Below are 14,186 nucleotides of genomic sequence, written 5' to 3' on the forward strand. Positions count from 1 at the left end.
AAATCTCAAAGGAAATGCTTTAAACAGGAAGTGCAAACACACCCTTCTGCTTGCTAAAAGGCCCCAGAGATTCTGGGTGGCCCTGTCTGAGTCATTGATTAAACTATCTGATCTCTTCAAGATCTGTGTTGTGGGTTGACCGGTGCTGCCACATTCTCCACCAAAGATCCCCTCCTACAACATCAATATTTGCCAAAGGTTAATTTCACTTTGCAACAGAAGGAGGGCTCTTGTTTATTTTCTGCCACAAACTTTTCACTTTCGAGCAACTTCTGGAACCTGTGACGAAGGCAAGATGGTGCCTCTCTGTCAGCCTTCACTGCCATTTTCCTGAATTATTCTATGGTAGAAATAGGCTGCTTGAATCCTTGCAGCCCCTCCAGCCCCCCAGGACATCTCTCTTTGCTCCCCACCCCCAGAAAACCAGCCCTTATTCACTCAACTGCCATGCTGTCTGGGAATGATGTAAGTTAGGGTCAGTGCAGCGTAGGACCACAAGGTCATTGGCTGGTTTGCAGGGGATGCCGTATGAGGCGAGACTGAGGGAACTGGGTCTCTTCAGCCTGGAGAAGAGGAGACTCAGAGGGGATCTGTTGGCGACATACAGGTATGTGAAGGGGTGTCACACGGAGGTGGGTAGGGACCTGTTCTCCCCTGCAGAGGAAGGCAGCACGTGCTCCAGCGGAGCAAAGCTCAGGCAGCCAAGGTTCCATTTAGACTTCCTGACAGTTAGGACCCCGAGGGTATGGAATGGGCTTCCCCAGGAGGTGGTTGAGGCCCCACCGGTGCGGGTGTTCAAGGACAGGCTGGACATGCACATGGTGGGCATGTCATGAGCGGAGCTGGCTGGTGCCGGAGGTCAGACTGGATGGTCCGGGAGACCCCTTCTGACTTGCTCTGTTTCTCTGTTTCTGTGTTTTCTATGTTTCTAAGTTGTTGTACCCAGAGGGCACCAGATTGGCACAAACTGGGCTTGGGAACCTGCCTGCCATGTGTCTCACCTAAAAGGGCAGAGCTTCAGGTTTAAGCCCGAGTGCTTCTAGTCTGGCCACTCGTGTATTTTCTTCATGATGCGTTTGGCCAACACAATGTCCAGATGCACGTGGGGAAAACAGAACGGCAGGTTCCAAGAGGCAGCCTCTTAGGGTCTTTGCTGCTCCCTGGAGTTCAGAATAAGAAAAGGCTGTTTGCACCTCAAACAGAGCTTTAGTGAGGGCTTCTTATACACAGACGCTCAATTCACACAGAAAATACAGAGGCTCTCAAAGCCTGACCAACGTTCTGCATGAATTAAGGTTGCATTCTATGCAAGTTTAGATGGAAAACATAGAAACAGAGAAACAGAGCAAGTCGTAAGAGGTCTCCCGGGCCATCTAGTCTGACCCCAGCTCCAGCCAGCTCCATTCATGACATGCCTACCATGTGCATGCCCAAAAGGTTTCCATCTCCCAGCAGGCCTCAGCCAGTAGCTGCAGGTCTTTTTTCTGTCTAAGCTTGCATAGGATGCTGCAGGAGTCTCAGAACAAGGCAGATATAAGTAGAGGTGCAGAAGTTTTGAATTTCAACTCGCAGAATTCCTGGCCATTGTCTACCACCTGGCTGGGACTTCTGGGAAATGAAGTCCAACATTCTGGAGATCTGTTTTCTGCCTGTCTCATCCTAGAACATTTCCCATATTCATCTGCAATACTCAGCTTTTCTCAACAGAGAAATCAAATTTGAACAAGTCAAATTATCACATTACCATTGGAAAAACCCAGAACACAAGTAAATGGCTAGTTTGCAAGCTGTTGATCAGGTGACACATGCTAGGCTTGGCCTGCAAACAGATGACTCAGAACTTGCAAGCTCAAAATGCACAATGAAAACATTTATTTGCACAGGAATGATAAATCAGGCATACCATACAGCCCAGAAAAAAAAATGAGAACTAGAAACTTGAGATGGGCAAACACTGGGACAAGCAGCAGTTCACTCTTGTTTGAAATTTGCTAGCTCCAGGCGGAAATGTTAGCCCTGCAAACTTTCCAAGTGTGAGCAAATAGAGAAGCCATGTTGAGACTTCCACCTTGGTACCACTTCATTCTGTGCAGTGGGAGGATTTAAAACATTTCCTAGCAATTGTGGGAAAGCACTTTTCCTCATTGCCACCCAAACAATTCTCGACTCTTCCTTGAAAATATTCTCAATGGGTTATAAATTCACACACACAACTCTTCCTACTAGCAGAGCTTTGCCTTTCTGCCCAGAACACTGGTATGACTGCATTCCACCTTCCCATGGCCACAGCAATTTCAAGCTGGAGAAGAAAATGCAGTTAGCTTCTTGTAAAACAAACAAAAATCTGTTGAACTTCCTTATTCCAATTTATGCTGGCTCTCAAATGCATTTATTATAATCAAGTTTCCGCTTTAGCACAAGGATCTGAATGTGATAAACATCTCAAGTTTAGGCTTGATTGGACCAACTTCTCTGAAATTTCAATTTCCAGTGTCTAATATGTAAAATGTGAAGTGTCTGGGTTCAGGAAGGAAGCCATGCCTTTTTTTCTAGTCCAAGATATGAATAAGTTCCCAAGTTCCTCTCTCTCCACCATTTCACAACTCCAAATGCTCTTAACAGCAGCATGCCACAATGCTGACATTTGATTCCTGTGCAATTCTAGAGAGACCCAATTTACTATTTATTTATTTATTTATTTATTTATTTATTAAAACATTTCTATGCCGCCCCATTCGCCGAAGCCTCGGGGCGGCTCACAACATTAAGTTAAAATACAAGCATTAAGTTAAAACATTAACTTAACATAATATTAAGTTAAAATGTTTGTAAAATACAAACATTAAGCTAAAATACAAAAAATAACAATATAAAATAAGTCGCCCTGGCCAGATACTAACCTCTGCCTTCCCCATAGACACAAATTCTTCACAGCAGAGACAAGCAGAGAGAAAGCCAAATTACAGATGGGATGGAAAGCTGGATGGAGGCAGGTGCTCTCTTCCTTTCCACACACTTGAATCAGCCCCAGGTTTGGAGAAGATTTCCAGAATCTGAGCTGCATTGATCAGTAAGGGTGCAATCCTACATATATTTAGACAGAAGAAGGTCTACAACACCCTGAAGGCTGCATCTAATGAAATGCATATGAAAACTGAAAGCAATAGCACAACCAGCAAATGTTCCAAAATATCAACAGACAATGGCAACATCTCCAACACAGTTGCAGTTTCAATGCAGACTATAAAACATACTGGGGAAAAGCCAAAGGAAACAAATACAGAAATCAACACCACCACTATGGTGGGGAATGTGGTATTTCACGGATTTCTGCTTGTTCCACATCTGGGAAGTGTGTGCATATGTGTGTGTGTCTAAGGCCACCTTATCTGATACATGCATATTGTTTAACTGTTTATTGTGTCTTATTAGTGCTGTAAGCCACTTTAATTCTGTTTGTTTGTGTAGGATAAATTAAAGCTTTTCCACACAAGGCTGGGTATTGTGCAGTCCTGACACTCATGGTCCTTTGTATGAACTTTGCATGAAGTTGCCATTCTCCAAGGATCGCAACAATTGGCGACAATTTCTGACACTTTTTTAGACTGAGGAATGTGTGGCATTAATAGAGACTGTGAAAAACTCGAATATTTTTGCAGTTCTGCTGTACGGCAGCATCACCCTGTGGTTGCGCCATGGCACATATAGAAAAGCAGAACCCCCCGGGGGGGGGGCAAACACACATGAAGAGGAAAATGTTAATACCATGTCAGGGCAAATGAGCAGAATAATATGGGTGCCTAAAGCTTGACACTGTAAGAACAGCTTTAGACTTAAGGTAGGGGCCTTGGTTTTCTAATTAGTTTTCTAATTAGGTGTTCTAATTAGGAAACCAAGTCTTACTTCCCACCTACACCTTAGATATGCTAATATAAGGCTATCTTGAAACATCTTCCTTTTGGGTCATTTGTCTTAATCTATTCAATCCTTTTGTTTTTACTCTCAAGTACCTCTAGCAAACTACCCATGTGATTTCTCCTCACTTCAAATGGTGTATTTGACTAACATATTATAAAAGCGTTCCTGTACAGACTCCTTATTTGTTGTTTTATCAAATATGTCTTGATTCATGCATTTATTCCTTTGTATAAACAATAAATGTTCTTTAGATTGTACACCGCCAACTCTTGACACCCACAAAGAATGGAAGGAGAAGTCTTGAGAAAGAGATGGGCTAAAAGCTTTGTGTAGAAAAGTACTGAAGACACCACTCCCTCTGCTACCAAACTCAGCACTGGGGATTGTTAAATTTAATATCTATTCTGTCCAATCGCCAAAGCTCTCTGGATGGCTTACAATGCATAAAATACAAACAAGGACAATTTCCTAGAAAGGTCACCCTGCAAAATTTAACACCAAACTTAAACCAGATATAAAATGCTATCATAGCTTAATCTTAAGACTTGTTTAAGCAGCTAGCAAAGCCCCTGCTGTCTACAGGGATGGACGCTTTATTTATTTATGTATTTGTTTATACTTCCAATTATATGCTGCCCTCTACAAGGTGGCTTAATAGAAAACGAAGCAAAGTGAAGCTGCTGAGAAACCAAAGGGCAGAGGGGACACAAGATGAAGTATAAAAACCCCAAGGGGACAGTCCCTTGCCCACGCATGACAGCTCAGTGAAAACTCCGTATATACAGTAACCAGGGCATGTTTCCGGTTATCTGGATGAGAAAAGAAAAATAAAGCGGGAAATCGCAGTGAATGAAGTGTGAGGTGGAGAAAGGATTTGCTTCTTTTGTTTTGATTTTTCTTGGCAATCCTTTGATGGGAATTATTGGAACGTGCTGTTCTTTAGAGAATTGTATTGGCTTCATGTGTTTTTTAAGCGTGCACTGGCCCTCCTCCGCTATGAAGCAGGGCCCGAAACGGGGTGATTTCAGGCGGGCGACGCAGTGGCCCAGCGCCCACCAGCTGCGGGGCAAGGGGGGCTGCTGCGCCCGCGCCCGGCGAGCGGGTTTGCCGGGGGGACCCGCCCCGCGCGGCTCGCTCTCTTGCGGAGGAGAGTCGCGGGCCGGGGAGCGCGCAGAGACGCGGCGGCGAACCTCCCCCCGCCGCGCCGCCGCCGGCGCCCTCCCATTGGCGCAGCGCACTTGCCGCGGCTCCGCCTCGGGCGCTCGCAGTGCGCGCGGGGCGCCGCGCCGAGCCTCTTGTGAGCGCGGCATCGGAGCACCGGAGGCGCGCGGCGCGGGCGGCTGGCGGGGCTGCTGGAAGGCGGGCGAGCGGGCGGGCGCCTGCACTCCCCCTCCGCGGGGCGAGCCGCGGGGCGAGAGCAGGAAGGAGGAAGGCGGAGAGCCGAGCGGGCGCCGCGCTGCTGGTCCGGAGAGCGCGCAGGTGGGTGGCCAGAGAGGGAGGGAGGGAGGGAGGGAGGGAGGCGGGGGGCGCGGGCCCCCTTTGGGACTGAAGCAGCGCCGGGTGTGTGGGGGCTCCCGGGAGGGAACGTGCGGGTGTGTGGGGGCTCCCGGGAGGGAACGTGTGCAGCTCCAGCTTGTGGAAAGCGGTGAGATCCGTGCTCCCCAGCCTTACCCCTTAAGGCCTGACCGGGGGAATTGTGTTGGACTACAACTCTCACGATCCGCAGCCAGAAGTTGTTGGACTGCAACTGGTGCCCTCGCATGGTTTGGACTACAATTTCCGTAATCCCCCAAGCAGCAAGCGTTGGACCACAGCCTGGTTCCCTACAGGTGCGCCGGACTACAAGCCCCATCATTCACTAGTCAACCCAGCTTTATAGGAATTGTAGTCCCGTGGGAACCGGGAGGCGCCCTGGATGCGGAAGGCTAGGAAGGGTGCCTGCCTGTTGCCAGCTCTGGCCTTGGCGCAAGTGATAACTTGCGGGTTCCCCCCGGGACACACGGAGGAGGAGGACTCTCCTGAGAGGCGCAGAGGCATGTTTAAAAGGAGGCCGTGCATGCTGCATTTCTGCGGAGCTGTTGCCAGCGAGATCCTAGATTGGCTTTCCTTCTGGGAATACATTGGGAATGCTCACTCTGGGCCAGTCACAGATGCCCAGCCTACCTCACAGGGTTGTGGTGAGGATACAGTATGCCTTGGGTTCCTCATGAGAGAGAAAAAGTGGGATATAATGCAATATGATAATGATAATGATAATGCATTTGGGTTTCAGAAGGCTGTTGATGTGCGCTAGGATACATTGGGGAGATAATGCTGAACTCGAATGTGATTTTCTCCCCTGCTTTTGCAAACCATGGATTAAAAAAAATCAAAGAAATGGATGCAGGAAATCATGTTTCCTTAATTTTACAAAATAGATATTGGCTGGGTCTGGATGATGAATCAGAAAAGAAACCACAGTGGCTTCTTTTTCCTGCCCAGGATGGTCACACTTATTTTTATTTATTTATTTAGACAGCTTATATGCTGCCCCCTTCGCATAAGCCTCAGGGCGGCTTACAGTCATTAAAATCCTGCCTATAAATACAAAAAAAAAATACATAGAATAAATAAAATACATAAAATATTGAAAACAGCTTGGTCAGTTTAAAATCAATAAATAAACCTTAGCAATTAAAATAGTGTTTAAATAAAAAGGTCTTGGCCTGGCGCCAAAAAACAAATAACGACGGTGCCAGGTGGACCTCTCTGGGGAGCGCATTCCATAGGTGGGGCGCCACCGCGGAGAAAGCCCTCCTCCGAGTACTCACTCTCCTAATATCCTTCATGGAGGGTTCCCAGAGAAGGACCTCTGCCACCAATCTCAAGGGGCGGGAGGGCATATATGGATATATATGAATTACACGTTATGAATTACACATTATGTAATTACACGTTATGTAATTACATAGTTATACCTTCTACCAGCTTGGGCTGGTGGCCCGGCTGTACCCCTACCTTCAGGAGCCTATGCTTTGATAATCTCTGAACTGGATTACTGCAATGCACTCTATGTGGGGCTGCCCTTGAAGACCATTCAGAAGTTGCACCTGGTGCAGAATATGGCAGCCAGATCAATAACTGGGACCCACAGTTTGGAAGACCAGCTCTGGCCCGCTTGAATTGGCTACCTGTACGACACTAGTCTCAATTCAAGGTTCTGGTTTTAACCCTTAAAGTGCTACATAGTTTAGGACTACAGTACCTAATGATTTATTCATGTTATATTTTATTTTGTTGTATTTCATTTATGTAAGCCGTCCTGAGGCTTTCACGACAGGACGGCATATAAATATTTTAAATACATACGTACATACATACCTGTTGGAGCACCTCTTCCAACCACTTAGCCTCTGGGGCCTTCTTCTGATCTCCAGTTCCAAGGGAGGAGCAGAGGGTGGCAAAAAAGAGGGGAGGACTTTCTTGGTGGTGGCCCTCATCTATGGAATAACCTCCCCCTGCAGCCCGGATGATGCTGAACCTGCAATTGTTTTGGCACCAGGTTAAGGTGGCCCTTTTTTCCTGAGGTTTTAAAAACTTGCTTGGTCACCCAGTAGCTTGAGGGGGATCACTCCATGTTTCATAGTCTCTCTCTGTCTCTTTCATTCTCTCATTTTGTGTTTTTTTAATTAGGGTTAGGCTTTTTATCTTTTATTATCTGTTTTTAGCTGTTAAACTTTTTAATATGTTACCTGCTTTTCTGATTTTTATTGTGCTTTTTTCATCTGTTTTTATGGGCTCTGTAAAGCATCCAGAGAGCTTTGGCTGTGGAGTGGTATAGAACGGAAATAGCTGCAAGAAATTTACCTACTTGCCCTGACCGCATGCCGCTTCCCACATTGCCTGGATCTCGTAAGGTGTGCAAGTCAACCCTTGTCGTGCTGCGGGATTCTGAGATGGTTTTGACGCTGCCCGTGCCATGCATTCAAAACTTCTGATGACTTGGAAAGTTGCGTGCTGTGAGGGTAATCAGATAAGCCACGGAGCATGACCAGACAAACCCAGCCATTTGGTCTCGGAGGTCTTCTTTAGGCAAAGAAAAAAAGAAGATGAGACAGGTGGCACACCCCAAGCAAACCCAGTCCTCGAATAAAATACGTAGTCCCCCCGTCTTCCCACCTGTCCCCACCTGGTCGGGTTCATGTCTCAGGTGGGAACTGCAGTGCAAGGAAGGTTATCCAAATGCAGCACTGAAAGTATCCGCAGGACTTTTCTGTAACCTTCAAGCTGCTCAGCAGTTTATTATTTAGGGTGTGATCCTGTACATGCTCAGAAAGAGAAAAGTCCTACAACATGTTGGCTAGAGAATGTTGGGACTTGTAGGATTTTTCTTTTCTGTTGAACTGTGCATAGGATTATGGATCTGTGGAACTTAGCTTTCAGTGAAGGATGCGTCAGACTTCAGCAAAGGTATAAAAGGAGGACTCGAGTGATATTTGCAGTGAACCAGTACCTTGAATTGAAAACTCCACATTGCTCTTGTCAGAAGGTTGCAGGGTTTGGTCTGAGAACAAAGAAAAGGGAAGGCACTTGTGCGTTGTGTGAGCTGCATGAGAAACCCACCCTCTGGCTCTTATCCTAGCACAGTGACCCCAGAAAGGAAACCAGCAAGCTCTTGATTGGCTTCCTGCAAAATGAATGTCATTGTTTTGTGTTTGTGGCAGCTTTTCAGAGTCTCAAAAAACTTAAAAGGAAAACGAAAGCTTTCTTTGGGTCAGATCAGATGTGCTTATCCCATTAAATGTGGCCAGGAACCTCTTCTTTGGCTAGATCGTGAACTTTCCTGGCACTGTAAAATAGCAGCATTTTGTCGTACTGATTGCGTGCGTTCTCCCATGTGGTTCTTTGACAGTGAAAGGGTAATGTCTGGAAGGTGAGTAAGACCATCTCCTCCCCTCACAGGAATGCCTGTACTTGAACATATTAATAGGGGCTTTGCTTTCTCTTCTCTTCTCTTCTCTTCTCTTCTCTTCTCTTCTCTTCTCTTTTCTTTTCTTTGGGTTTCCTGGCAGAGCATCGGTTAGGGTGTTATCCTGTGCATATTTAGAAATAAAAAAGTCCTACATGTCAGCCGGAGAATGTTGGGAGTTGCAAGATACTTCTCTGTTGAAACATGCATAGGATTTCCCCTTAACTATATTGGGTACATACATAGGACTTTACCGTCCATAGAACTTAACTCCTGGCCAAGGACTCTGTTTGCATGATGCGATAACCCATGGTGGTGAGTTACCCAGGATGGGCCCTTGTGTCGTGTGAACCCAAGGTCTGTGTAAGTACATTGCATGTAGATGGAGATCCACCGTGGGCTGTCATGTCATCTGAATTTAAACTGCTTCCTGCAGGGCGGCTCATTTTCTGCGGGGTGGCCACCTTGATAAGCCCCCCTTTCAACCCACGCTGGGATATCATGCCATCCGAACCCAGGGGAGCGATTTCATCATGCGCTGGGAGCACTAGCCAGCGTAGCCAATTGGCTATCACAGCCAGAGGAGAGAGAAGCCTTGCCACTTTTGGCAGTCCTGTGCTTTTGCCACCAGGGGCAGCCCCTTCCCTGAGGCCCACGTGACGCTTCGAGGCAAGTGGTTTGCTGCCCTTCTTCAATGAAAGAGCAGCCGTGAAATTGTGCGAAGGTGTTTGTAATTTTTAAAAATTATTTTGTGGGTCTTTTCCAAGCTTGTCTGGTATTTGCAATCCTGCCTGGTTAATTTTCGTGGCTGTTTCAGCTGTCACAGGAAGAGAGAAAGTAGGTAGCTAGGTGAGGCTGCACAGAGGCTAATTATTGTGCAGTGATCAGAGACCAATTGCTGAGTTATCAGCTAAGAAGTCCTGGTAAAGAGGGGGAAAGCCTCAAAAATTGCTCAGAAAAGTGTGGGTCAGTATCTCCCACGTAGTAATATAAGCCTCTCAGTTTTAAATGTTGAACTGACATTTCTCAGTCTCTACCACCATTTTGACACCATTTCCCCAATTTTCCCGCTACTCCAGAAGAAAGTGACTGGTGTTCCCTGCTTTCCCTGGTTCCTTTTGGAGCCATCTTCCCCAACGTTTTTCCAGAGGCATTTGGCCTGCAACACCCAGAATTCCCAGACAATGGTCCTGCTGGATGGGAATCCTGGGAGTTTATTTCTTTATTTAATACTGTATTTTTGTATTTTTAATTTAATGTTTATGTTTTTGATTTATACTATAATTATTTTAACTTACTGTTGTAAGCCGCCCTGAGGCTTCGGCGAATGGGGCGGCATAAAAATGTTTTAATAAATAAATAAATAAATAAATAAAATAAAGCTTTTATATGCAGTCCCTTATGCATAGCATCTCAGAACAGCGTACAATCATTAAAATCAAAATACAATAAAACAATCCAGTATAATAAATAACATATAACCAGTAAAATAGATTAAACTGAAAGCGACTGTTAAAACATTAAGATACTAATTTTTAAAATAACCATTGAATAAAAAGGTGTTGAAGCAGCGCCGAAAAGAATATAAGCTCTTCTGTGACAAAGAAGCAGTTGCATAATCTTGCATAAATCTATCCTTCCTTGATGTTAAATGTGTGCATTTATTTTTGCCACTTTCCATATATGCTTTGAAGCTTTTCAGTCCACAGCTCAGGAATTGGGCCCCAGCAACTGTATGTATTCTTGCCTTCTCCTTTTCCAGTTCTACTTCCCTGCCTTCTTTGTCAGCAGAAACAGACAAAGCTATTGACCGCACTCCAATTTTCACTGCATTTTTTTTTCTAATGCAGGTTTACTTGTTGACTTTTTAAATATAGTGTTCTTTTTATAGAGCAGGACAGGAACATAATGGGACAAAGTTGGGGCAATCCAGCTTCAGCTTGGGGCAATCCAGTACAACCTGGGCTGGTGCATGTACACACTTGTACTCCCAAAGAGATGAGAAGCAGAGAGGTGTGGGTGATAAGCCTGGCCTGCATGGAGTGACTTCCACCCATCTCTTTATAGTTGATATGCTTTGTTTTGCTGGTAATCTGATCTGGTGGACAGGTTGTTAAAATTGCATCTGGGGAAAAGAGTGTAAATTTCTGCCTTCATCTCAGCTTGGAGCTGCTTCCATTTTTCTGGCTGGATGGAACACCCTTGGGTCACATGCCTCTAAACTTTAGTTGGGTAGCACCAGCCTTCTGAACTGAATTTGCTGCATATTATGGGCACCCTGCCTCCTTTCTGGGCATTTACCTCTTCAGTGTATCAAGCATTATGGAACCCTGGTGCACCTGGGCTACCACGCAAACAGGGAAATCGCATGAGTAGGATGGATCGAAATCACTTCTGCATCTTGATTTTCTTCTTCTGGAAAAGGAAAGTGTGGATGCAGGCCTAGAGAAAGGTTGTGGAAAGGTGTGGCGCTCCACAAGTTCTGCAGCTGAATAATGAGCTCTCTCCAGCAAAGGGGGAGAAAGTGAGGACTAAACTATGCAAGTCATCTGTATAAACAAGCCGGTTTAACTTGGCCATGTCCATCTTGTTGAAAAGGTAGATATGGTTCCCCATTCTTGAATATTCTTCTTGGAGTATGTGGTCTTGGAGTATGATCCAACTGCCGTTTCAGAAGAAATAGCAGTCTTCTTCTGAAAATTGCCTGCTACCTGGCTGCTGTTTGGTCCTGAAGGTGCCGTTTACTGTAGAGTTTGGACCTGGAGACTGTTCCATCCCACCTTTTGCTCCAGCCACCTTTGGCTCATTCGGCCTTGTTTTCAGGAAACCTCTGGCAGTCACTGGAATGGGGGAGATGAAAAAGCCCTTCCATCGCCCTGTTTGTGTTGTGTCTTCATTCACTTGGCTGCTTTGCGGGGTCTTTTTCTCTTGGAAAAGAAAAATGAGTCGCAAATACCATAGATGGGTGTCATTGCCAAGCTAATAAATGCCAGTTTCATGTTTTTAATCTGTGCTGTACATCAGGCAGCCCAAGCATAATTGAGGCCATTTCAAGCTTCTGTTCATTTCTTTATTGAGCATGTTTATTAATCATTTTTTTACCCACCCCTGTTCTCAGGGTTATGCAAAGTTACATAAAGTCCAAGAAACAAAGCATCATTTAAAGCAGGCTAAAACAAAAGTAAAGCCAAAGACCTAGTGAAATAATACTGTTTTCATGACCTGGCTAAAACCTATTAGTGTGAATTATAAACAGCTATTCAATGGTTGCTCCTGGTTTATTGGCCGAAAAGCACAAAACACCCAGAATGAATCTCTGAGCATGCAGAGAGTAGTTTGTTGAACCCAATCTAGTATTCCTCTCCAGGAACTCTCCTTAGGAGCATGCCTGGGCCCCATCCCTTTGGGAGTGGCCATCTGAAAGCAGGCACGTCTCCTCTGCTTACACCAGTCCTCTAATTGGGCCACCCTCCTCTGCTGGAACGCATCATGGGGTCGAGAGCCATGCTTACCTCACCTGAGTCTGAGAAACTCCCCTGCTCCAGGTCCCCTCCCGCCAGCTGAGCATCTTGGTTCTTCCCGGAGGCTGCCTGCCCGCCTGGGGAGCCTGGCCTTGAGACAAGTACCTCTATTTTTCTCATCTCAGAGTCTGGACTTGGCCCACATTCCTGGACTCCTTCCAGTTCTGCTTCACATTCTGATTTGGATTTTGATTCTTCTGAAGCCCAGCTTGCAGTCCTTAGGAATGAGTGCCCAGAGCAGCTTTCTCTCTCACTCCCAACATCTGCAGGTGTAGAGGCAGGTGTGTTTTGCACAGGGGAAACATACTGGGCTAGAATGATCAAAATGTGCTGCAGAGTACAGGTGTGTGTCTCAGCAGGTAGGTACGGGAAGTACATTCTGAGGATGTGTAAGTGAGGCTGCCTCACATTGACTGGTTTTGGACAAGATGATAACGCACGCTTAAGAACTGGGTATGGGTTGAATGTGGGTGGTTGTTGAAAGGCAGGGTCTCATGTTCTCTGATCTTGGCTGAGATAACCACCATGGTGAACAACGCACAGTTCATAACCCAGCAGAAAAGCGTGTGTTCTCTTCCTGGGTTGTTTGTGGTGCAGATCGTATGATCACTGAGTTTAGGCAATCCAACCCGCATATAATTACAATTCACAGTTTGGCAGCAAACTTTACTCAGCCAGTGAGTCTCAGTTTTTATGTTGTCTGAACCCAATCATTGTCTGCGGGAAGGTAATGGAACTTCCTTTTCAGTTCCCAGCAATTTGTGGTGTAGATCATCCAAGCGCAAAGTTAAAAGGCATTTCATGGCCAAAACATACATTAAGCTGTATTTAGCAGCTGTATCTCCCTGCCTCACTTTTTTCACTAGAGTAGGGTACAGATTCCCCAGTCCAAATTGTGATTCTAGCATGGGCTTCAGAGATTTGCATCTAGCTCCAGCATGTACTCTCCAGTAAAAATGAAAAAGAGATGTTGCTGCCAGCACTTCCTGTTGCTCACATTCCTGGCCGGGAAGGGTCAAGCGCTGCATGTAAAAACAAAGAAGTAATAGTCATTTTTGCCCTGAAAGAATTGACCCTAACCCTGGCAGCATTCCTGGAAACTAAAATAGCTGGGGTAAAGAAAAAGAGACGAAAAGAAGCCCAAACAGTTCAAGGATGGATCTTCCAAAAGCAGAATGTGCAAGCCCATCACGAAAGCACAGGGAAAGTATCATGGCCAGTATGCAAAGAGTTGTGGTTGTTGTTGCTTATTTCATCTCTACACCACCCACAGCTAGAGCTCTTGGGGTGGTTTACAGTGGTCAATAAAAACAGACAATAAAAATACGATTAAAATATATCGTGAGCCGCCCCGAGGCTTCGGCACATGGGGTGGCATAGAAGCTTACGAAATAAAATAAAATAAATAGCTATCATAAAAACAGCTGAAACAGACAACAGCAAAAAACGACTCTGCAAAGCAGCCCCTCAAGCCCCTGGGTGGTCAAGAAATCCTTAAAGGCCTTGGAAAGGAGGGCTGTGATAACCTGGTGTTGAAAAGATGAGAATTGTGGCACCAGCCATACTGCAGCAAGGAGGTTGTTCCCGAGATGGGGGTGGGGTGGGGTGGGGTGGGGTGGGGGGTCCACCGCAGAGAAAACCCTCTCCTTGCTGCTTCTGTCCATGCTTTCCTTGGAGTTGGCAGTCGAAGGAAGGCCTGAGAGGCTGAGTGTAGCGCACGGTGGATTGCGGCTGGACAAGGTGCTCGAACAGGTATGCTGGTCCCAAGCCATGTGGAGCTTTATGGGTTAAACCAGCAC

The 14,186-nt window shown here is 45.9% G+C and overlaps 1 protein-coding gene across 2 annotated transcripts in view; it reads left to right on the forward strand.

Annotated features, from left to right (window-relative positions):
- Positions 1–5,283: 5,283 nt before the first annotated feature.
- The window catches only part of SYTL2 (synaptotagmin like 2), a 76,675-nt gene continuing 67,772 nt past the window's right edge, over positions 5,284–14,186 (forward strand). For both annotated transcript variants that reach the window (XM_044442417.1, XM_044442416.1), the window contains exon 1: positions 5,284–5,397. The gene's annotated coding sequence lies outside the window, so the exon portion shown is untranslated. The remainder of the gene's footprint in view (positions 5,398–14,186) is intronic.

Source organism: Varanus komodoensis, unplaced genomic scaffold (genome assembly GCF_004798865.1).
Source record: "Varanus komodoensis strain SLA01 unplaced genomic scaffold, ASM479886v1 scaffold4, whole genome shotgun sequence".
Taxonomy (NCBI): Eukaryota; Metazoa; Chordata; class Lepidosauria; order Squamata; family Varanidae; genus Varanus; species Varanus komodoensis.